The sequence below is a fragment of the Balaenoptera physalus genome, assembly GCF_965194825.1.
Source record: "Balaenoptera physalus genome assembly, chromosome: 3".
NCBI classification, from domain to species: Eukaryota; Metazoa; Chordata; class Mammalia; order Artiodactyla; family Balaenopteridae; genus Balaenoptera; species Balaenoptera physalus.
In genome coordinates, this window is record NC_138890.1 from 95,031,750 (window position 1) to 95,056,569 (window position 24,820).

At 37.6% G+C, this 24,820-nt stretch overlaps 1 long non-coding RNA gene across 1 annotated transcript in view; it reads left to right on the forward strand.

Annotated features, from left to right (window-relative positions):
* The first annotated feature begins 13,425 nt into the window (after positions 1–13,425).
* The window catches only part of LOC309659058, a 175,101-nt gene continuing 163,706 nt past the window's right edge, over positions 13,426–24,820 (forward strand). The window contains exon 1 of the long non-coding RNA XR_014262553.1: positions 13,426–14,146. This is a non-coding gene — a long non-coding RNA (uncharacterized lncRNA). The remainder of the gene's footprint in view (positions 14,147–24,820) is intronic.

Sequence of the window (24,820 nt, forward strand, 5' to 3'; positions counted from 1 at the left end):
AGATTGCAAAACATGAGCTCTTTCTCTACTCCAGCTCATGATCTCACTGTCTGTTCTTCTCCACAGTAGTCCATTCATCCATGCACCAGCTAGCCAATTCCCAGCCTCCTCTGTACTGGCCTTTTGGGCTTAGACTTCCAAGTCAACTTTGACTCATTCTCCTCCTTCAAACCTCATATCCAATGACTTGCCAAATATTGAACGTTATTCTTGTGCAGCTCTTTTGAATCTGGCACTTCCTTTCCATTCATTTGGTACATAATTCACTGGGGAGCTTCACTTTGCCAGACACTGCAGTAGCTTCTGGGGTTCTAAAGGGATCATACTACCCTGGCCTCAAGAGATAACAGAAAAAAAAAATGTGGATGTGGGATGCTCAGCTTCCAGATTCTCCAATTGAATCTCCAGGTATTTACAGCTAAGAAACTCTTTCTAAAATATGAGTTTCATGATACCATTCTTCTATTCTCTAACCATTCTTGATTCCTTAATTCTAGTATGATCTTGTCTCTCTCTCGATCACTGATCCTTGTTTCTACTTGCATTGTGATCTTGATCAATTAGATCCATTGGTTGATGGCATTGTTCAGTTCTTCAATCTCTTTTTTTTTTTTTTTTCACACACACACACACTGTATTTTATTTTTACAAGAGATAAATAGACTGACACCAAGCATTGTACATGGATGACCACAACAAAAGCAACAATGATTGCAATTACCAAACATGAAACACACTCATACTATGTCATAATATTGACATTCAGTCCAGTAATCCTCCACTGTAACGGCTCCTTTACTTTGCAGTGAAAATTGATTTGTATATTCTTTGCCTCTGAGTCCTTATGGGATTTTTTTTTTTTTTTAATTCAGACAGAAAGTCACAAAAATTATACTCATCCTCATCAGTTCACTCAGTCCCATGTAATTAATTGTTTTTTTTTTTATCTTGATCTTTTGTTAGCACTTTCATGAGTTCATCAGTTTTTCATCAGAGTTCTGAAAATGCTTATTCATTCAGTTCAGCAGTACAGTCAGTTACCAGAAACCTGTACTTGTCAGAGTCTTTTCCATGAATTTCTTGAAGATGAAACCCTTTTATAGGAACATATTTGCAAAATCATCAGAGTACACCCAGAACTGTCTGTAAATGACAAAAGACTTAAAAATGACCACGGTAAAAGATTTGATGAAAGTTCATAATAATGCAGTTGACAAGAAAATTAGTTATTTCTGAGATATACATTTTAAAGTAGTAACTAGGATTATTACTTATAACATTATACCAGAACATATAAGATTTTTAGAAATTTCATGTAATGTCTGAAACATTTATATTAACATATTTCCATATATATTTCCATACAAATACAAATATAAGATTTTTAGAAATTTCATGTAATGTCTGAAACATTTATATTAACATATTTCCATACAAATACAAATATAAGATTTTTAGGAATTTCATGTAATATCTGAAACATTTATATTAACATATTTCCATACAAATAACCCAATGAAAGTTTAGTATTAGTTGTTTTGTTTGCTTTTTTATACTGCAGGTTCTTATTAGGCATCAATTTTATACATATCAGTGTATACATGTCAATCCCAATCGCCCAATTCAGCACACCACCATCCCCACCTCACCGCAGTTTTCCCCCCTTGGTGTCCATATGTCCATTCTCTACATCTGTGTCTCAACTTCTGCCCTGCAAACTGGCTCATCTGTACCATTTTTCTAGGTTCCACATACATGCATTAATATACGATATTTGTTTTTCTCTTTCTGACTTACTTCACTCTGTATGACAGTCTCTAGATCCATCCACGTCTCAACAAATGACTCAATTTCGTTCCTTTTTATGGCTGAGTAATATTCCATTGTATATATGTACCAAATCTTCTTTATCCATTCGTCTGTTGATGGGCATTTAGGTTGCTTCCATGACCTGGCTATTGTAAATAGTGCTGCAATGAACATTCGGGTGCATGTGTCTTTTTGAATTACGGTTTTCTCTGGGTATATGCCCAGTAGTGGGATTGCTGGGTCATATGGTAATTCTATTTTTAGTTTTTTAAGGAACCTCCATATTGTTCTCCATAGTGGCTGTATCAATTTACATTCCCACCAACAGTGCAAGAGGGTTCCCTTTTCTCCACACCCTCTCCAGCATTTGTTGTTTGTAGATTTTCTGATGATGCCCATTCTAACAGGAGTGAGGTGATACCTCATTGTAGTTTTGATTTGCATTTCTCTAATAATTAGTGATGTTGAGCATCTTTTCATGTGCCTCGTGGCCATCTGTATGTCTTCTATGGAGAAATGTCTATTTAGGTCTTCTGCCCATTTTTGGATTGGGGTGTTTGTTTCTTTGATATTGAGCTGAATGAGCTGTTTATATATTTTGGAGATTAATCCTTTGTCCGTTGATTCATTTGCAAATATTTTCTCCCATTCTGAGGGTTGCCTTTTTGTCTTGTTTATGGTTTCCTTTGCTGTGCAAAAGCTTTGAAGTTTCATTAGGTCCCACTTGTTTATTTTTGTTTTTATTTCCATTACTCTAGGAGGTGGATCAAAAAAGATCTTGCTGTGGTTTATGTCAAAGAGTGTTCTTCCTATGTTTTCCTCTAAGAGTTTTATAGTGTCCAGTCTTATATTTAGGTCTCTAATCCATTTTGAGTTTATTTTTGTGTATGGTGTTAGGGAGTATTCTAATTTCATTCTTTTACATGTAGCTGTCCAGTTTTCCCAGCACCACTTATTGAAGAGACTGTCTTTTCTCCATTGTATATCTTTGCCTCCTTTGTCATAGATTAGTTGACCATAGGTGCGTGGGTTAATCTCTGGGCTTTCTATCTTGTTCCATTGATCTATGTTTCTGTTTTTGTGCCAGTACCATATTGTCTTGATTACTGTAGCTTTGTAGTATAGTCTGAAGTCAGGGAGTCTGATTCCTCCAGCTCCATTTTTTTGCCTCAAGACTGCTTTGGCTATTCGGGGTCTTTTGTGTCTCCATACAAATTTTAAGATGATTTGTTCTAGCTCCGTAAAAAATGCCATTGGTAATTTGATAGGGATTGCATTGAATCTGTAGATTGCTTTGGGTAGTATACTCATTTTCACAATGTTGATTCTTCCAATCCAAGAACATGGTATATCTCTCCATCTGTTGGTATCATCTTTAATTTCTTTCATCAGTGTCTTATAGTTTTCTGCATACAGGTCTTTTGTCTCCCTAGGTAGGTTTATTCCTAGGTATTTTATTCTTTTTGTTGCAATGGTAAATGGGAGTGTTTCCATAATTTCTCTTTCAGATTTTTCATCATTAGTGTATAGGAATGCAAGAGATTTCTGTGCATTCATTTTGTATCCTGCAACTTTACCATATTCATTAATTAGCTCTAGCAGTTTTCTGGTGGCAGTTTTAGGATTCTCTATGTATAGTATCATGTCATCCGCAAACAGTGACAGTTTTACTTCCTCTTTTCCAATTTGTATTCCTTTTATTTCTTTTTCTTCTCTGATTGCCGTGGCTAGGACTTCCAGAACTATGTTGAATAATAGTGGTGAGAGTGGACATCCTTGTCTCGTTCCTGATCTTAGAGGAAATGCTTTCAGTTTTTCACCATTGAGAATGATGTTTGCTGTGGGTTTGTCATATATGGCCTTTATTATGTTGAGGTAGGTTCCCTCTATGCCCACTTTCTGGAGAGTTTTTATCATAAATGGGTGTTGAATTTTGTCAAAAGCTTTTTCTGCATCTATTGAGATGATCATATGGTTTTTATTCTTCAATTTGTTAATATGGTGTATCACATTGATTGATTTGCGTATATTGAAGAATCCTTGCATCCCTGGGATAAATCCCACTTGATCGTGGTGTATGATCCTTTTAATGTGTTGTTGGATTCTGTTTGCTAGTATTTTGTTGAGGATTTTTGCATCTATATTCATCAGTGATATTGGTCTGTAATTTTCTTTTTTTGTAGTGTCTTTGTCTGGTTTTGGTATCAGGGTGATGGTGGCCTCATAGAATGAGTTTGGGAGTGTTCCTTCCTCTGAAATTTTTTGGAAGAGTTTGAGAAGGATGAGTGTTAGCTCTTCTCTAAATGTTTGATAGAATTCACCTGTGAAGCCATCTGGTCCTGGACTTTTGTTTGTTGGAAGATTTTTAATCACAGTTTCAATTTCATTACTTGTGATTGGTCTGTTCATATTTTCTGTTTCTTCCTGATTCAGTCTTGGAAGGTTATACCTTTCTAAGAATTTGTCCATTTCTTCCAGGTTGTCCATTTTATTGGCATAAAGTTGCTTATAGTAGTCTCTTAGGATGTTTTGTATTTCTGCGGTGTCTGTTGTAACTTCTCCTTTTTCATTTCTGATTTTATTGATTTGAGTCCTCTCCCTCTTTTTCTTGATGAGTCTGGCTAATGGCTTATCAATTTTGTTTATCTTCTCAAAGAACCAACTTTTAGTTTTATTGATCTTTGCTATTGTTTTCTTTGTTTCTATTTCATTTATTTCTGCTCTGATCTTTATGATTTCTTTCCTTCTGCTAACTTTGGGTTTTGTTTGTTCTTCTTTCTCTAGTTTCTTTAGGTGTAAGGTTAGATTGTTTACTTGAGATTTTTCTTGTTTCTTTAGGTAGGCTTGTATAGCTATAAACTTCCCTCTTAGAACCGCTTTTGCTGCATCCCATAGGTTTTGGGTCGTCGTGTTTTCATTGTCATTTGTCTCTAGGTATTTTTTGATTTCCTCTTTGATTTCTTCAGTGATCTCTTTGTTATTTAGTAACGTATTGTTTAGCCTCCATGTGTTTGTCTTTTTTACGTTTTTTTCCCTGTAATTCATTTCTAATCTCATAGCGTTGTGGTCAGAAAAGATGCTTGGTATGATTTCAATTTTCTTAAATTTACTGAGGCTTGATTTGTGACCCAAGATGTGATCTATCCTGGAGAATGTTCCGTGCGCACTTGAGAAGAACGTGTAATCTGCTGTTTTTGGATGGAATGTCCTATATATATCAATTAAATCTATCTGGTCTATTGTGTCATTTAAAGCTTCTGTTTCCTTATTTATTTTCATTTTGGATGATCTGTCCATTGGTGTAAGTGAAGTGTTAAAGTCCCCCACTATTATTGTGTTACTGTCGATTTCCTCTTTTATAGCTGTTAGCAGTTGCCTTATGTATTGAGGTGCTCCTATGTTGGGTGCATATATATTTATAATTGTTATATCTTCTTCTTGGATTGATCCCTGGATTATTATGTAGTGTCCTTCCTTGTCTCTTGTAACATTCTTTATTTTAAAGTCTATTTTATCTGATATGAGTATAGCTACTCCAGCTTTCTTTTGATTTCCATTTGCATGGAATATCTTTTTCCATCCCCTCACTTTCAGTCTGTATGTGTCCCTAGGTCTAAAGTGGGTCTCTTGTAGACAGCATATATATGGGTCTTGTTTTTGTATCCATTCAGCCAGTCTATGTCTTTTGGTTGGGGCGTTTAATCCATTCACGTTTAAGGTAATTATCGATATGTATGTTCCTATGACCATTTTCTTAATTGTTTTGGGTTTGTTTTTGTAGGTCCTTTTCTTCTCTTGTGTTTCCCACTTAGAGAAGTTCCTTTAGCATTTGTTGTAGAGCTGGTTTGGTGGTGCTGAATTCTCTTAGCTTTTGCTTGTCTGTAAAGCTTTTGATTTCTCCATCAAATCTAAATGTGATCCTTGCCGGGTAGAGTAATCTTGGTTGTAGGTTCTTCCCTTTCATCACTTTAAGTATATCATGCCACTCCCTTCTGGCTTGCAGAGTTTCTGCTGAGAAATCAGCTGTTAACCTTATGGGAGTTCCCTTGTATGTTATTTGTCATTTTTCCCTTGCTGCTTTCAATAATTTTTCTTTGTCTTTAATTTTTGCCACTTTGATTACTATGTGTCTCGGCATGTTTCTCCTTGGGTTTATTCTGTATGGGACTCTCTGCGCTTCCTGGACTTGGGTGGCTATTTCCTTTCCCATGTTAGGGAAGTTTTCGACTATAATCTCTTCAAATATTTTCTCTGGTCCTTTCTCTCTCTCTTCTCCTTCTGGGACCCCTATAATGCGAATGTTGTTGCGTTTAATGTTGTCCCAGAGGTCTCTTACGCTGTCTTCATTTCTTTTCATTCTTTTTTCTTTAGTCTGTTCCGCAGCAGTGAATTCCACCATTCTGTCTTCCAGGTCACTTATCCGTTCTTCTGCCTCAGTTATTCTGCTATTGATTCCTTCTAGTGTAGTTTTCATTTCAGTTATTGTATTGGTCATCTCTGTTTGTTTGTTCTTTAATTCTTCTAGGTCTTTGTTAATCATTTCTTGCATCTTCTCAATCTTTGCCTCCATTCTTATTCCGAGGTCCTGGATCATCTTCACTATCATTATTCTGAATTCTTTTTCTGGAAGGTTGCCTATCTCCACTTCATTTAGTTGTTTTTCTGGGGTTTTTTCTTGTTCCTTCATCTGGTACATAGCCCTCTGCATTTTCATCTTGTCTACCTTTCTGTAACTGTGGTTTTTGGTCCACAGGCTGCAGGATTGTAGTTTTTACTTGCTTCTGTTGTCTGCCCTCTGGTGGTTGAGGCTATCTAAGAGGCTTGATGGGAGGCTCTGGTGGTGGGTAGAGCTGACTGTTGCTGTGGTGGTCAGAGCTCAGTAAAACCTTAATCCACTTGACTGTTGATGGGTGGGGCTGGGTTCCCTCCCTGTTGCTGTGGCGTCAGAGCTCAGTAAAACCTTAATCCACTTGACTGTTGATGGGTGGGGCTGGGTTCCCTCCCTGTTGGTTGTTTTGCCTGAGGCAACCCAACACTGGAGCCTACCCGTGCTCTTTGGTGGGGTTAATGGCAGACTCTGGGAGGGCTCACACCAAGGAGAACTTCCCAGAACCTCGGCTGCCAGTGTCCTTATCCCCACGGTGAAACAGAGCCACCACTCGCCTCTGCAGGAGACCCCCCAACACCAGCAGGTAGGTCTGGTTCAGTCTCCCCCAGGGTCACTGCTCCTTCCCCTGGGTCCCGATGCACACATTACTTTGTGTGTGCCCTCCAAGAGTGGGGTCTCTGTTTCCCCCAGTCCTGTCAAAGTCCTGCAATCAATTCCCACTAGGCTTCAAAGTCTGATTCTCTAGGAATTCCTCTTCCCGTAGCCGGACCCCCAGGTTGGGAAGCCTGACGTGGGGCTCAGAACCTTCACTCCAGTGGGTGGACTTCTGTGGTATAAGTGTTCGCCAGTCTGTGAGTCACCCACCCAGCAGTTATGGGATTTGATTTTACTCTGATTGCGCCCCTCCTACCGTCTCACTGTGGCTTCTCCTCTGTCCTTGGACGTGGGGTATCCTCCTTGGTGAAGTCCAGGGTCTTCCTGTCAATGATTGTCCAGCAGCCAGTTTTGATTCTGGTGCTCTCGCAAGAGGGAGTGAGAGCACGTCCTTCTACTCCGCCATCTTGGTTCTAGTTTCACATGACTCTTTTTGAATTATGGTTTTCTCAGGGTATATGCCCAGTAGTGGGATTGCTGGGTCGTAAGGTAGTTCTATTTTTAGTTTTTTAAGGAACCTCCATACTGTTCTCCATAGTGGCTGTATCAATTTACATTCCCACCAACAGTTCAAGAGGGTTCCCTTTTCTCCACACCCTCTCCAGCATTTATTGTTTGTAGACTTTTTGATGATGGCCATTCTGACCGGTGTGGGGTGATTGTAGTTTTAATTTGCATTTCTCTAGGATGTGTTTATTTAAAATACACAGTTGAGTCTTGAACAATGCAGGGGTTAGGGGAACCCCCCCTCCACACAGTCAAAAATCTATGCATAACTTAGAGGTGGCCTTCCATGTAAGTGGAAGAACCTCCTCATCCGCGGTTCTGTATCTAGGAATTCGACCAACTGGGGATGGTGTAGGACTGTAGTACTTACTATTGAAATAATCTGTGTTGTAAGTGGATCCACATAGTTCAAACCCACGTTGTTCAAGGGTCAATTTTATTTTGAAACATAATCTTTTTTCTTTTTTTAAATTTATTTATTTATTTATGGCTGTGTTGGGTCTTCGTTTCTGTGCGAGGGCTTTCTCTAGTTGCGGCAAGTGGGGGCCACTCTTCATCGCGGTGCGCAGGCCTCTCATTATCGCGGCCTCTCTTGTTGCGGAGCACAGGCTCCAGACGCGCAGGCTCAGTAGTTGTGGCTCACGGGCCCAGTTGCTCCGCGGCATGTGGGATCTTCCCAGACCAGGGCTTGAACCCGTGTCCCCTGCATTGGCGGGTAGATTCTCAACCACTGCGCCACCAGGGAAGCCCCAAAACATAATCTTAATTTGCCTCTCAATGCCGTTAAGACTCATATGTTTAATCATTGTTGATTGAATCTTTTATTTCCTACGTGCAATACCATAGGGCAATTCCTCTTTCTTCAAGCTTCCTGTTTCTCCAACCCTTTCCTCCTGTGCCTTCTATTTCATAGAGGTAGTATGGTTTGGGGAAATGGAAACTGTATTAGCATCCTTCTTCTGCTGGGTACCAACACCGTGACTTTAGAAATTGTTTTAACTCACAAAACCTCACTTCCCTCATCTATAAAATAGTCACTGAATGAAAGAGGCCATCAAATACACACCTTAACCTCCTGTTAACCTTTTCTTACACATTCATCTAGATCCTCTTTATTCAACTGCATCTCCTTCTATCTGATCTTTGAACAATAACTTTCTATATTATTTCTGTCTACTCTTCTGTTGTACTTTCGTTCCATCAACAATTGCATATTTCTACCTTACATTTTTAGTTACTTCAGGGTCCAGTACTTACTCTTAGAATCAAGCATATATATAGTCATTTCAAAACAAAGTAAAACAGTACAAACAAAAATCACACAAAACTATGTTTCCTCTTCGGTTGAACTTTGACTTTTGTGAACTTTCTGTTTTCCTGATGAATGCAGCTTCTGTGTAAATCAAAATAATGGTCAGTGTAAGGGCTTGTTAAATAATTAGTGAAGTAGGTAGATCTTGAGCTGGAACATGAAAAAAGTGATGCACATGGAATAATGTGATAGATAAATGAGAGAACTTCATGCAGAGAAAACTGGATAAACAAATAATAAGCCAAATGTTTATATGAAAAGAAAATGATGTGTAGCTGAGTCAACCTAGAAGGCTCATTAGAATTTAAAATAAAAATGCCAATCACAGTGTCGCCTACTAGAAAAAAGAATACTAAGTTTTTTGTGTGTGGTGTGCAGTTGACTTAAGGAGTGGTGAGGTTTCTATATGGTAACTTACTGCAAGGTCAAGCTGTTAAAGGGCTACAAATAAAATCACTTTAAAATTAATAAATTTAAAATATGGAAATAACTTCAATTTTATCCTCAAAGCTTTGTTTAAATAAGTGAATGATGAACTAGTTCATAGTATCATTTCATTTTTGTGTGTCAAAATACTAAGCAATGCAAGGGATAGAATTAATGGAATTAATTTATCCAAGTTTTAAAGAATCAGTTGGGACTATTACAGTTACAGATGATAAAACCTTAACTCAAATTACATTTTTGAAGGAGAATATTTTGGTTCATGAAACTAGGATGTTCAAGGGAGTGAATCTCATTAATTTAAAGCATGATGGAATCTAAGATTTCAAATAAGAGCATCATTTGAAATTGTGCAACTCTTTCCATTGCTCTGCTTTGTCCTCCTTTGTTGTGCTTCATGATCATGTAGGCTTTTACCATGAATGTATGTATGATAAAGTCACCCGGAGTCTCATGCATATATTCTACTAGCTAACTGTTTCAACATAAAGACAATGCTTCTTTTCAATAATTCCAGCAAAAGCTCCAAGTTTCACTCTTATCAGGCCAATCTGGCTCCATCCCTTCACTAACCTAATAGTTTTAGCCAAGAAATTAGAAGGTAGTGGTTGGTCAGGTCTGTGTTATGAACCCTGTGCTTGATGGGAGTGGGAGAATTGAGGGATGGAGGGATGGTGTATGTCAGCTCTCACCTGTCCCTAACTATATGTAATGAGAATAAAGAGGAGTGATTACCCTTTCAAAGGAAAACAAAAAAAAAATGAGTTATCAGAAATAGGAATTAGTAAACCAAAGTGGAGTAAAACAAAAAAATTAATACAAAAAGCAAAACCAAACCCAAAACAAAACTAACAAAAGCCCAAAACAAAACACAAAAACATTTCTAACACAGAAATATCAGTTTATCCTTTTAACTCATTTTGTAGATGATTAAGATTGAGGAAGTTAACCCAGATTTTTAGCTAGTGTATAGCCCTGTGGAATTATTGAAGTACTATATTTCATTTCTTGTTGAACCTGGAGTTCTGCAAATTTAAATGCACACACACACACAAAAGTGAGAAAATTCAGGTTTAAAAATGAGAATATGTGACCTTCCCATATGGGGAAACCTGTTATTACCTAGCTGCCAAGTTGCAGTAGATCTATGCAAGTGAAGAGAGTGTGCACTGATTTCATCCCCAAGAGAATGGTCAGCTCACTGTGGTGACCTCAGATTTGGGCATATAGCACATTCCAGACAGAATTATTATCCCATCCTATTATTTTTGTTTTCAGTTTATATTTTCCAGTGCCTTAAAACATGTTTAGTAATTACCTTAAATAGTATCCTACTTTTTCTTTGTTGGTGCCATTACAGGAAATGATATTTTTGAGAATTGTTCATAAATATCATAAACCTATAGCAGAGTTTCCTGTTTATGTTCTATTTTATTAATAATTTTGGAAAACCGATGACATCATGGTATTCATTGGTCATTCCGAAAGTGATCATATTTCTTATTGCTTAATGGAAGATGAAATTATACCCTAGAAACAAAATTCTCAACTAGAATTTTAAATCACATTGCAGTTGGTTTAAAATATAATGATGTCTCGTGGGTGTAGTGAAATGCAAGGTTATCAGTCTCTGGCTCCTTCTATCTACAGCTCATACATTTTCTTATCAATAACACTACTCCATTCTATTTAATATACAAACTATCTTCTTCTAAAAAAGATTGTGATTGATGATACACTCACTGCCCTTCCTTCCCTGAAAACCCTGGCTGATTATATCGCTCTGGGTTTCAGAAGAGTTGCAATTCTGATATCTGCTTTCCCTCCTCTTACATTTTCATTTTTTGTTTGTTTCATAAAACAAAATCTGCTGGGAACTCTCAATGTCTGTTTATTCTGCAAACTTCTGAGCACCTCCGTAGTCTCATTGCTGTTTTTCACAACATCCAGGTCATAATTGGAAGCCCTTAATATATATACCCTTGCAGTAAGCCCCTACTCTTCTTGCTTTTAATATGTTGGTTCAGGACACCATCAGGAGGTAGTATGCATATTTTATGTGAGTTAACTTTATCTTTTTCATCAGAGTTCACTTGTTTGTACCCTTGAGTTGTGTTTTACAGACTCTAGCAGGATGTTGAAAGAGAGAAATCAACCTTGTTATATTAAAGCATGTGTCCTAAATAGTAACAATCCTGTGCTTTAATTTAACTTATTTATTTCCCCTTTCTCTGAATTTTGCAGCCTGAGCTCACCAGGTCTTCCTGGTTGGGGTTTCTGAATGGTAGCTTAATACTTAAAGTTTCAACAACAAGCATGCTGAGCATTTAGTACAACACATGCTGTGGAATTAGGGGAAGCAGGTGCAGTTCCCGTTGTCAAGACTGATGATCTGGAATGCTGCTCAAGACAGGAAGAGCCTAGCAATGTTTTCTCATGCCAGCATCTGCCAATATGAAATAAATTTTAGCCATTAGATGCTGCCTATGGATAGATCTTCATGGGCAAGTGCCGTACATTATCCGAGGCTTCTGGTGACTCTAAAAACTAACGATAGTTAAGGACTTACCAAGTTTAAGGTAGAAAAATACAGATGAGTAATATATAGTTAGGTTGTAACTATTTTTCTTATGCTAATTCTTCAGACATGGGAATGAAGAATGAGTCTTCTTTCCATTACCATGTATCCTATAATTTATTTACTGCTGTGCTTCCTATTACTACAAATAAATCTTTGCCAGCTCCAAAAGAAGGTGTTGAGTTGGAATAATTTTAAACTATTTTTCTCGAGTAATGGAGTAGCGACTATTTCCTCCAAAGAGGTGCTTTGAGGGACAGTACCAACAGTGACTATTAAATCATGGATCTCTACATTTAACAGATGGCTGTCTGAGGAATTAGAATTGAGAAATGAGCTTTCAGTCTAGAGGCCTTGCGGCTTTAATGCCCCCAAAGAAGGCATATCATTGGAGAGCATCTAGGGAGGGAAGCTATCTTCAGAGTGTGACATAATCGCTACAGAAATAAAATTACGAGTGTGATTCTGAAAGCAATACCTCTCCCTCTGAGTGGAAAGAGCTTATCCAGGAGGAATGACCTGGTTTCAAACAAAACATGCAAAACATTTATGATTGAGTTTTGCATAACTTGGTATTAAATAAGCCTGTGAGATATATATATATATATATATATATATATATATATACATATATATATATATATATATATGTATATATGTATATTCAACATCTTTTTTGGAGTATAGTTGCTCTACAATGGTGCGTTAGCTTCTGCTGTATGACAAAGTGAATCAGCCATACCTATACACATATCCCGATATCCCCTCCCTCTTGCGTCTCCCTTCCACCCTCCCTAACCCACCCCTCTAGGTGGTCACAAAGCACTGAGCTGATCTCCCTGTGCTATGCTACCTGCTTCCAACAAGCCATCCATACTACATTTGGCAGTGTATATATGTCCATGCCACTCTCTCACTTCGTCCCAGCTTACCCTTCCCCCTCCCCATGTCCTCAAGTCAGTCCATTCTCTACGTCTGCGTCTTTATTCCTGTCCTGCCCCTAGGTTCTTCAGAACCTCCCCCCACCCCTTTTTTTTTAAGATTCCATATATATGTGTTAGCATATGGTGTTTGTTTTTCTCTTTCTGACTTACTTCACTCTGTATGACAGACTCTAGGTCCATCCACCTCACAACAAATAACTCAATTTCATTTCTTTTTATGACTGAGTAACATTCCATTGTATATATGTGCCACATCTTTTTTTTTTTTTTAAATTTATTTATTTATTTATTATTTATTTTTGTCTGTGTTGAGTCTTCGTTTCTGTGCGAGGGCTTTCTCCAGTTGCGGTAAGCGGGGGCCACTCTTCATCGCGGTGTGCAGGCCTCTCACTATCGTGGCCTCTCTTGTTGCGGAGCACAGGCTCCAGACGCGCAGGCTCAGCAATGTGGCTCACGGGCCTAGTTGTTCCGCGGCATGTGGGATCTTACCAGACCAGGGCTCGAACCCGTGTCCCCTGCATTGTCAGGCAGACTCTCAACCACTGCGCCACCAGGGAAGCCCTATGTGCCACATCTTTATCCATTCATCTGTTGATGGACACTTAGGTTGCTTCCATGTCCTGGCTATTGTAAATAGTGCTGCAATGAACATTGTGATGCATGTATCTTTTCTAATTATGGTTTTCTCTGGATATATGCACAGGAGTGGGATTGCTGTATCATATGGTAGCTCTATTTTTAGTTTTTTAATGGACCTCCATACTGTTTTCCATAGTGGTTGTATCAATTTACATTCCCACCAACAGTGCAAGAGGGTTCCCCTTTCCCACACCCTCTCCAGCATTTATTGTTTGTAGACTTTTTGATGATGGCCATTCTGACTAGTGTGAGGTGATACCTCATTGTATTTTTGATTTGCATTTCTCTAATGATTAGTGATGTTGAGCATCCTTTCATGTGTTTGTTGGCAATCTGTATATCTTCTTTGGAGAAATGTCTATTTAGGTCTTCTGCCCATTTTTGGATTGGGTTGTTTGATTTTTTCATATTGAGCTGCATAAGTTGCTTGTAAATTTTGGAGATTAATCCTTTGTCAGTTGCTTCATTTGCAAAATTTTCTCCCATTCTGAGGGTTGTCTTTTCGTCTTGTTTATGGTTTCCTTTGCTGTGCAAAAGCTTTGAAGTTTCATTAGGTCCCATTTGTTTATTTTTGTTTTTATTTCCATTTCTCTAGGAGGTGGGTCAAAAAGGATCTTGCTGTGATTTATGTCAAAGAGTGTTCTTCCTATGTTTCCTCTAAGAGTTTTATAGTGTCTGGCCTTACATTTAGGTCTTTAATCCATTTGGAGTTTATTTTTGTGTATGGTGTTAGGGAGTGTTCTAATTTCATTCTTTTATTTTCCCAGTTTCCCAGTTTTCCCAGCACCACTTATTGAAGAGGCTGTCTCTTCTCCACTGTATATGCTTGCCTCCTTTATCAAAGATAAGGTAACCATATGTGTGTGGGTTTATCTCTGGGCTTTATATCCTGTTCCATTGATCTATATTTCTGATTTTGTGCCAGTACCATACTGTCTTGATTACTGTAGCTTTGTAGTATAGTCTGAAGTCTGGGAGCCTGATTCCTCCAGCTCCGTTTTTCTTTCTCAAGATTGCTTTGGCTATTCGGGGTCTTTTGTGTTTCCATACAAATTGTGAAATTTTTTGTTCTAGTTCTGTGAAAAATGCCAGTGGTAGTTTGATAGGGATTGCATTGAATCTGTAGATTGCTTTGGGTAGTAGAGTCATTTTCATAATGTTGATTCTTCCAATCCAAGAACATGGTATATGTCTCCATCTATTTGCATCATCTTTAATTTCTTTCATCAGTGTCTTATAGTTTCCTGCATACAGGTCTTTTATCTTCTTAGGTAGGTTTATTCCTAGGTATTTTATTCATTTTGTTGCAATGGTAGATGGGAGTGTTTCCTTAATTTCTCTTTCAGATTTTTCATCATTAGTGTATAGGAAGGCAAGAGATTTCTGTGCATTAATTTTGTATCTTGCTACTTTACCAAATTCATTGATGAGCTCTAGTAGTTTTCTGGTAGCATCTTTAGGATCCTCTCTGTATAGTATCATGTCATCTGCAAACAGTGACAGTTTTACTTCTTCTTTTCTGATTTGGATTCCTTTTATTTCTTTTTCTTTTCTGATTGCTGTGGCTAAAACTTCCAAAACTATGTTGAATAATAGTGGTGAGAGTGGGCAGCGTGGTCTTCTTCCTGATCTTAGTGGAAATGGTTTCAGTTTTTCACCATTGAGAATGATGTTGGCTGTGGGTTTGTCATATATGGCCTTTATTATGTTGAGGTAAGTTCCCTCTATGCCTGCTTTCTGGAGGGTTGTTATAAATCGGTGTTGAATTTTGTTGAAAGCTTTTTCTGCATCTATTGAGATGATTATATGGTTTTTCTCCTTCAATTTGTTAATATGGTTTATCACATTGTTTGATTTGTGTATATTGAGGAATCCTTGCATTCCTGAGATAAACCCCACTTGATCATGGTGTATGATCCCTTTAATGTGCTGTTGGATTCTGTTTGCTAGTATTTTGTTGAGGATTTTTGCATCTATGTTCATCAGTGATATTGGCCTGTAGTTTTCTTTTTTTGTGACATCTTTGTTTGGTTTTGGTATCAGGCTGATGGTGGCCTCGTAGAATGAGTTTGGGAGTGTTCCTCCCTCTGCTATATTTTGGAAGAGTTTGAGAAGGATAGGTGTTGGCTCTTCTCTGAGTGTCTGGTAGAATTCGCCAGTGAAGCCATCTGGTACTGGAGTTTTGTTTATTGGAAGATTTTAAATCACAGTCTCAATTTCAGTGCTTGTGATTTGTCTGTTTATATTTTCTATTTCTTCTTGGTTCGGTCTTGGAAGGTTGTGCTTTTCTACGAATTTGTCCATTTCTTCCATGTTGTCCATTTTGTTGGCATATAGTTGCTTGTAGCAGTCTCTCATGATCCTTTGTATTTCTTCATTGTCAGTTGTTACTTCTCCTTTTTCATTTCTAATTCTGTTGATGTGAGTCTTCTCCCTTTTTCTCTTATGAGTCTGGGTAATGGTTTATCAATTTTGTTTATCTTCTCAAAGAACCAGCTTTTAGTTTTACAGATCTTTGCTATTGTTTCCTTCTTTTCTTTTTCATTATTTCTGATATGCTCTTTATGATTTCTTTCCTTCTGCTAGCTTTGAGCTTTTTTTTGGTTCTTCTTTCTCTAATTGCTTTAGGTACAAGGTTAGGTTGTTTATTTGAGATGTTTCCTGTTTCTTAAGGTAGGATTGTATTGCTATAAACTTCCCTCTTAGAACTGCTTTTGCTTCATCCCATAGGTTTTGTTTCATTGTCATTTGTTTTCATTGTTTTCATTGTCATTTGTTTCTAGGTATTCTTTTTTTCTAGGTATTTTTTGATTTCCTCTGATTTCTTCAGTGATCTCTTGGTTATTAAGTAGTGTATTGTTTAGCCTCCATGTGTTTGTATTTTTTACAGATTTTTTTCCTGTAATTTTTATCTAGTCTCATAGCGTTTTGGTCGGAAATGATACTTGATATGATTTCAGTTTTCTTAAATTTACCAAGGCTTGATTTGTGACCCCAGTTATGATCTATCCTTGAGAATGTTCCATGAGCACTTGAGAAGAATGTGTATTCTGTTGTTTTTGGATGGAATGTCCTATAAATATCAATTAAGTCCATCTTGTTTAATGTATCATTTAAAGCTTGTGTTTCCTTATTTATTTTCATTTTGGATGATCTGTCCATTGGTGAAAGTGGGGTGTTAAAGTCCCCTAACTATTATTGTGTTACTGTCGATTTCCCCTTTTATGGCTGTTAGCATTTGCCTTATGTATTGAGGTGCTCCTATGTTGGGTGCATAAATATTTACAATTGTTATATCTGCTTGGATTGATACCTTGATCACTATGTAGTGTCCTTTTTCTCTTGTAATGTCTTTATTTTAAAGTCTATTTTGTCTGATATGAGAATTGCTACTCCAGCTTTCTTTTGATATCCGTTTGCATGGAGTATATTTTTCCATCCCCTCACTTTCAGTCTGTATGTGTCCCTAGGTCTGAAGTGGGTCTCTTGTAGACAGCATATATACGGGTCTTGTTTATGTATCCATTCAGCCAGTCTGTGTCTTTTGGTTGGAGCATTTAATCTATTTACATTTAGGGCAATTATTGATATGTATGTTCTCATTACCATTTTCTTAATTGCTTTGGGTTTGTTTTTGTAGGTCTTTTCCTTCTCTTGTGTTTCCTGCCTAGAGAAGTTCCTTTAGCATTTGTTGTAAGGCTGGTTTGGTGGTGTTGAATTTTCTTAGCTTTTGCTTGTCTGTAAAGCTTTTAATTTCTCCATCGAATATGAATGAGATCCTTGCTGGGTAGAATAATGTTGTATGTAGGTTTTTCCCTTTCATCACTTTAAATATGTCTTGCTACTCCCTTCTGGCTTGCAGAGTTTCTGCTGAAAGATTAGCTGTTAACCTAATGGGGAGTCCCTTGTAGTTATTTGTTGCTTTTCCATTGCTGCTTTTAATATTTTTTCTTTGTTTTTAACTTTTGATAGTTTGATTAATATGTGTCTTGGCATGTTTCTCCTTGGATTTATCCTGTATGGGACTGTCTGCATTTCCTGGACTTGATTGAGTGTTTCCTTTCCCATGTTAGGGAACTTTTCAACTATAATCTCTTCAAGTATTTTCTCAGTCCCTTTTTCTCTTCTTCTTTTGCGACCCCTATAATTTGAATGTTAGTGCATTTAATGTTGTCCCAGAAGTCCCTGAGACTGTCCTCAATTATTTTTTCTTTTTCTCTTTATTCTGCTGTGTGGCAGTTATTTACAACATTTTATCTTCCAGGTCACTTATCCATTCTTCTGCCTCAGTTATTCTGCTATTGATCCCTTCTAGAGAATTTTAAATTTCATTTATTGTGTTGTTCATCATTGTTTGTTTGCTCTTTAGTTATTCTAGGTCCTTGTTAAACGTTTCTTGTATTTTCTCCGTTCTGTTTGCAAGATTTTGGATCATCTTTACTGTCATTACTCTGAATTCTTTTTCAGGTAGACTGCCTATTTCCTCCTCATTTGTTTGGTCTGGTGGGTTTTCCCCTTGCTCCTTCATCTGCTCTGTATTTCTCTGTCTTCTCATTTTGCTTAACTTACTGTGTTTGGGGGTCTCCTTTTCACAGGGTGTAGGTTCTTAGTTCCTGTTGTTTTTGGCGTCTGCCCCCAGTGGGTTAGTTTGGTTCAGTGGGTTGTGTAGGCTTCCTGGTGGAGAGGTCTGGTGCCTGTGTTCTGGTGGATGAGGCTGGATCTTGTCTTTCTGGTGGGCATGACCAAGTCTGGTGGTATGCTTTGAGGTGTCTGTGAACTTAGTATGATTTTGGACAGCCTCTCTGCTAATGGGTAGGGTTGTGTTCTTGTCTTACTAGTTGTGTGGCATGGGGTGTTCAGCACTGGAGCTTGCTGGATGTTGAGTGGAGCTGGGTCTTAGCGTTGAGATGGAAATCTCTGGGAGAGCTCTCGCCAATTATTACTAGGGCCCATGAGGTCTCTGGTGGACCAATGTCCTGAATTTGGCTCTCCCACCTCAGAGGCTCAGGCCTGACAGCTGGCTGGAGCACCAAGACCCTGTTAGCCACATGGCTGGAGAAGATGGGCTATGAGTTGGGTGTCAGCTACTGCCCTGTTGTAGCTCTGTTTCAGCTGTCTCCAAAGGTCACCCAGATACATTGGGTTGTTCCACCATTCCTCAGAACTTGCACATGCCAGTCTGGGATTTTTAGATGTCCTCCTGATACTCTTCATTGAAAAACCTTGCATTCATGGTGGTGAGTGATATGCTAATAGTGCTGGTTCTCTTCAGTTCAGAGACTGGGACAGTCTGAGCCTTCATGTGACCAAGTCAGGAGCAGCTGGCCAATGGTCCCAAAGTGATAACATGTCAGATTCCAAGAAGGCTTTCTGCAGTGCCCGAGCAGTAGTCCCAAGCAGCCGCTCCGCTCAGCTGCAGCACTCTGACTGGGGAACTCAGTGGGACCCTCAAACGAGGATTTCTGCTGGCCCTAGAGCCTGACTTGCCCACCCAGGCAAGGAGCTGAGGAGAGCGTCTCCTGGCCCCATCTCACCAGAGGAGCAGACACCTGGAAGCTGCAGTCTGTGATATTTGCCTTGGCCATTAGAAACAGTCATACTAGGTACAGCCTTGAGATAATCTTTACCAGGGAGCTAGACTTATTTTCCTATTAAAATTGTCTGAGAATTCAGTGATAAAGAAGAAAGCAAGTGTTGTTTTCTTCCAGGGTTAAGTCATCACCACACTAGGCTGATACAGATAGCTCTGTGGGATTTTCTTTAATTCATCCAAGGACTGTGTGTGTGTGTGTGTGTGTGTGTGTGTGTGTGTGTGTGTGTGTGTGTGTGTCTAATAATAATATCAATGGATAGACTGAATAAAGAACGTAAATGGCTAAAAACTACGATAAAAAGGGAAAGATCTATTTTTCATAAACTAAATTAAAAATGAAATGGAAATAATAAAATGAGAGAAGATTTAAGTTGGAGAACCCTACATTCTATTTTCATTTTAAATTCAAAACACACTGGGCAGTCACTTATATAAATTTTCCCCAAAAGCTTTGTGAAGATATAACTTGAAATGTTAAGACTTTAGTCTTAACTGCAAATAATCTATCCTATATTGCAGAGTAAAATTACTATGCAAGTCATCGTCTTACCCTCTTCTTACCATGTATTTCCCAGGCAGTGGAACTGGAAACTGATCTTAAGGATCCTACATGTCATTTCCTAAGTTTTCATTTAAAGATAATTAGATGCTTACATTCATAAAACTATGTTGTATGCATGATGTCAGATGAGATTGTCATAATCCTGCCAGTTAATTTTTTAAAATGGGGTGGAGGGGAAGAGCAAGCAAAGGGGAGTGAGAAGGCTTTTTAGAACAACTTGCAAAGGTCAAGGGCTGTCTTAGATGTGATGCTGAGATTCCCTACAGTGAACAAAACAGAGAAGAATAACAAATCTAAAAAGAATAGGGCCAATTTAGAGACTGGTTTAAAATCGTTCTGTTTTTTTGTGAAGCTATAATTGAGCCTAATTCTTGATATCAGTTGGAGAGCACCCCCCTACATGACATCAGAATTCTTGTAGTTACATTTAAAAAGTATTTGGAGCATTTTTAAAGAAAAATAAGAACTTTTTTTGCAACCAGTAATAGAAAAGTCTTGGCTAGGAACTATTGCAATAAATAGAACACATTAACAGCAAGTCAGAGTTGGTTGAAACATTATTTAGGGTCTGTTCTAGAATTGCCTTGAGACAAAAATCTCATTTAATGGAAAAAAATTTGGAAGCCCTGCAGCGTGGCAAGCATATCTCTTTGAGCCAAAAAAAGGCAGTCAAGCCAAAAATGATGGCTTAGTGTACAAAAATTTCAAATAATGCAGTTTTTTTTTTTAACTTAGGAGATAAACTTGAAAATTTAGTTGAACGTCCAAGGTTAATCCAGATATTTTTCTAAGAATTGGATGAGAGTATAAATATTAAGAATACTGCTGATTTATCTTTTGGTAACCTTGTTAATAATGTCTGTGAATACATGTTAATTTTCAAAGTATTTGATGATACAACAGTTAATGTAGACATACCTGGAAAAATAAATTTGTGTGTGTGTGAGTATTGATTGGGAAGAGAAATGCACACCGGCAGGTGGCTGGTTCATCTGAAGGTCACTGTGCCCCCTCAGTGCATCTGTTAGCACCAAATATTTACCAACACTTTCGAAGAGTTTCATCTTGACTTTTATTGAATTCTCATGAATAGTAAAATTCTGAATTAAATTTAAAAATTTTGTTTGAATACACAGTTTTTAAAAGTCTTTAATGAGATGTGCTTTTGTAAGCTTGCTTTATTAAACAGATATATTCTTAGTTTGAGTAATTGCTGTTCAGAATTTTATGAACTGAATTAAAAATGGCTTGTTTAAAATTTTTTCACATAGGTAAAAATGATGCTATAACAAACTGTAAATCTTGATGTGGTGAATGAGGGCAGTCATCCTTTTAATGATAAAGAATGACCCAGGAAGTACTTCAATTATCATATGTACTTTCAAGGCTGGACACACTCAAGGGTCAACTACAATGCAAGACTGAATGTTTCAGTATCTCATGACAAGATTGCTTTAGAGAAAACAAAGTCTAAGGGTTATGTAAAAAGTGTGAGGATTTATGTATATATCCTTTGAGAAATTTAGGTCATTTTTATTATGAAAATCACAGCATTCATGATTTAAAAAAATTAAAGATTTAATATCAGGCACCTATTTCATGAAAAATTCCTTGAAATATATACAAGACTGACAGGTGAATCAACAACGTTTCGGTCTTCTACAAAATACAAAACAACTTGATCTCTCAACACGAAGAAACACAATTCAAAATTTCCTCAAAAATAGCATTCTGCTCTGAAATAGTCCTTACATGCAGGTAGGTATTTAATGATTCACATATGCAGATACATTTGCCCTTTATATACATGCTATTTGTGAGCCTGTTTCTGGAAACACCACGACACCAAGGAAAGATACAATACTGGGCCAAGCTGGTATGTTTGTTGCTCTTTGATTTAGTACAGATTTTTAGAAATTGAGACTAATCATTCTCTCAGAGAGAGAGTGATAATAAACATTATATTATCATTAATAGGGATGCATTTTGGAGTCTAATGCAAAATCCCTTCGAACTTTTTTTTTTTTTTAAACCAGCAGAGCTGGCACTTGTCTCTCTTTTTTTAAAAATTTATTTATTATTTATTTATTATTTTTATTTTTGGCTGTGTTGGGTCTTCGTTTCTGTGCGAGGGCTTTCTCTAGTTGCAGCAAGCGGGGGCCACTCTTCAGGGATCTACACATGCAAGACATTTATAAGAGCAGGAGACTAATTGGGAAGCCTTTTTTGTTGCTGACCTACCGCTCCACTAAATTAAGTCACTGTTTGTCTCATCTCAGCTTAATACAATAGTTATATTGACCATTCATTGCTTTTATTATAAAATCACCTTTTAAAAAAAGATTTACCTTTGGCAAGGTAGATTTTTAAAAAAGTTATAGATTGTTCAGCTTCCATGTGAGGTCAGGGAAATGACAAGCATCGTTTTTTGTTTGTTTCTGAACTATGATTAAGATCATGATGCCTCAGTTTTCAAGGAAATATATTGTGTCTACTAAGTGAGATTCTGTTAGAGCCTGATTTTTTTTTTTTTTAAACTTTGGTTTTTTATTTATTTATTTATTCATTTATTTATTCATGGCTGTGTTGGGTCTTCGTTTCTGTGCGAGGGCTTTCTCTAGTTGCGGCAAATGGGGGCCACTCTTCATCGCAGTGCGTGGGCCTCTCATTATCGCGGCCTCTCTTGTTGCGGAGCACAGGCTCCAGATGCGCAGGCTCAGTAATTGTGGCTCACGGGCCTAGTTGCTCCGCGGCCTGTGGGATCTTCCCAGACCAGGGCTCGAACCCGTGTCCCCTGCATTTGTAGGCAGGTTCTCAACCACTGCGCCACCAGGGAAGCCCGAGCCTGATTCTTTTGCAGTGAAATTCTTTTGGATTACTATGAGAATACATCATGCCTTTCCCTCCCCTTCCCTCACACAACATACACATAATGTGTAAATAAAAGGTTTATTTCATCTGAATCTGATCTCTCACAACCCTGTTTAAATCCCTGAAGACTGGAATGAGGACATGATGTTAACCCTTAGCCAAAGCTGAATGGAGTATTCTAACTAGTGATTGAGGTATTTCTGCGTTAGGGTAGAGAATGCACCAGGGAGCAATCTATCAATATATACCAGGGAGCAGTTTGTCAGCATTTTTTATAGAAAATGTGAAGATCGATGGATTACATTTGGTTTCTGTTTGGAGTCCTAGTTTCTATTATTGAAACTGGTCATGCAAACTAGTTTTGTCTACCTGACGAGAGGTATAAAATTCTTCTCCTTGGATGACACTTATATTTTACTGAGATCAGTGTATCTCACTCATATCTTGGTGGTTCATGCTATGAAGATGAAGCACTTCCTGTGAGTTTGAGGAAGGACTTTGAAAGCCATGCCTAGAAGTACCAGACTTCTCAGATGTTTTCCTATGGTTTCTTTCTCTTTTATTGTGTCTTTAAACTTTAACATTTAACTTTTGGCAAGAATGTGGAGAAAAGGGAACTCTTGTGCACTGTTGATGGGAATGTAAATTGGTACAGCCACTATGAAGGTTCCTCAAAAAACTAAAAATAGAACTACCATATGATCCAATAATCCTGCTTCTGGGTATATATCCGAAGAAAGTGAAGTCACTGTCTTAAATAGGTATCTGCATTCCCATGTTCACTGCAGCACTATTTACAGTAGTCAAGATGGGGAAGCAACCTAAATGTCCATCAACAGATGAATGGATAAAGAAAATGTGGAATATATACACAATGGAATATTATTCAGCCATAAAAATAAGAAAATTCTGCCATTTGTGACACTATGAATGGACCTTGAGGGCATAATGCGAAATGAAATAAGTTATACAGAGAAAGACAAATACTCTACATTCCTATATGTGGAATCTAAAAAAAAGTCAAACTCAGAAACAGAGAGTAGATTGCTGGTTTCTGGGGGCAGAGGGGTAAGAAAAATTGGGAGATGTTGATCAAAGGGTACAAACTTTCAGTTATGAGATGAGTAAGTTCTGGAGATGTAATGTCCAGCATGGTGACAATAGTTAATGTTGTATTGTATATTTGAAAGATGCTAGGAGAGTAGACCTTAAGTGTTCTTATCACAGACGAAAAACTGTAGTTATGTGAGGTGATGGATGTGTAAACTAACCCTATTGTGGTAATCACTTTGCAATATACGCATCTATCAAATAGTCACCTTGTACATCTTAAACTTACACAGTGTTGTATGTAAATTATAGGTCAACAAAGCTAGGGGAAAAAAGTTTTACAGAGTTTTTTAAATCCTTTAAATAATCCAAATTGGCATAATTAACACAACTAGAATGATGTATATAGATAAACATATATACACACATATATACATATTCACAAATAAATGTACATATGTTTATTTATTATATAATTGATGATTGCTTGTTATAAGCCAGACTTTGAATTAGACAATGACTAAAGAAATGAGCCAGCACAAAGACAGACAAAATGTGATTCTGCCCTGAGCTATTCATAGTTTTTTTTTTAAGATTTTAAAGTAAACCAATATTTACAATATTAGTTAATTAGTATTCTAATGATTCAATCCAAAAGAAATGTCCACACACATTGAAACAGGGATATGAAGAAAAATAAAAATGATTTGCTCATATAATAACTGAATATAATAAAATAATTTTTATAACATTATTTGTCAAAAGGTTGAGCCGAGGTGGTTTTTATTCTGTGTTCTTTCCTCAACAGTTTGCAGTTCTAAATCCAACCACTTGCATAATCTTTTTTTTTTTTTTAATTTTTCTTGTAATTCTTTCTTTCCTTCTTTCTTTCTTTCTTTCTTTCTTTATGGCTGTGTTGGGTCTTCGTTTATGTGCGAGGGCTTTCTCTAGTTGTGGCAAGCGGGGGCCACTCTTCATCGCGGTGTGCGGGCCTCTCACTATCGCGGTCTCTCTTGTTGCGGAGCACAGGCTCCAGACGCGCAGGCTCAGTAATTATGGCTCACGGGCGCAGTTGCTCCACGGCATGTGGGATCTTCCCAGACCAGGGCTCGAACCCGTGTCCGCTGCATTGGCAGGCAGATTCTCAACCACTGCGCCACCAGGAAAGCCCCCACTTGCATAATCTTTATTTATTTTTTTAAAAATAGACGGAGTTCTTTTTATTTACCTTATTTTATTTTTTTGAAT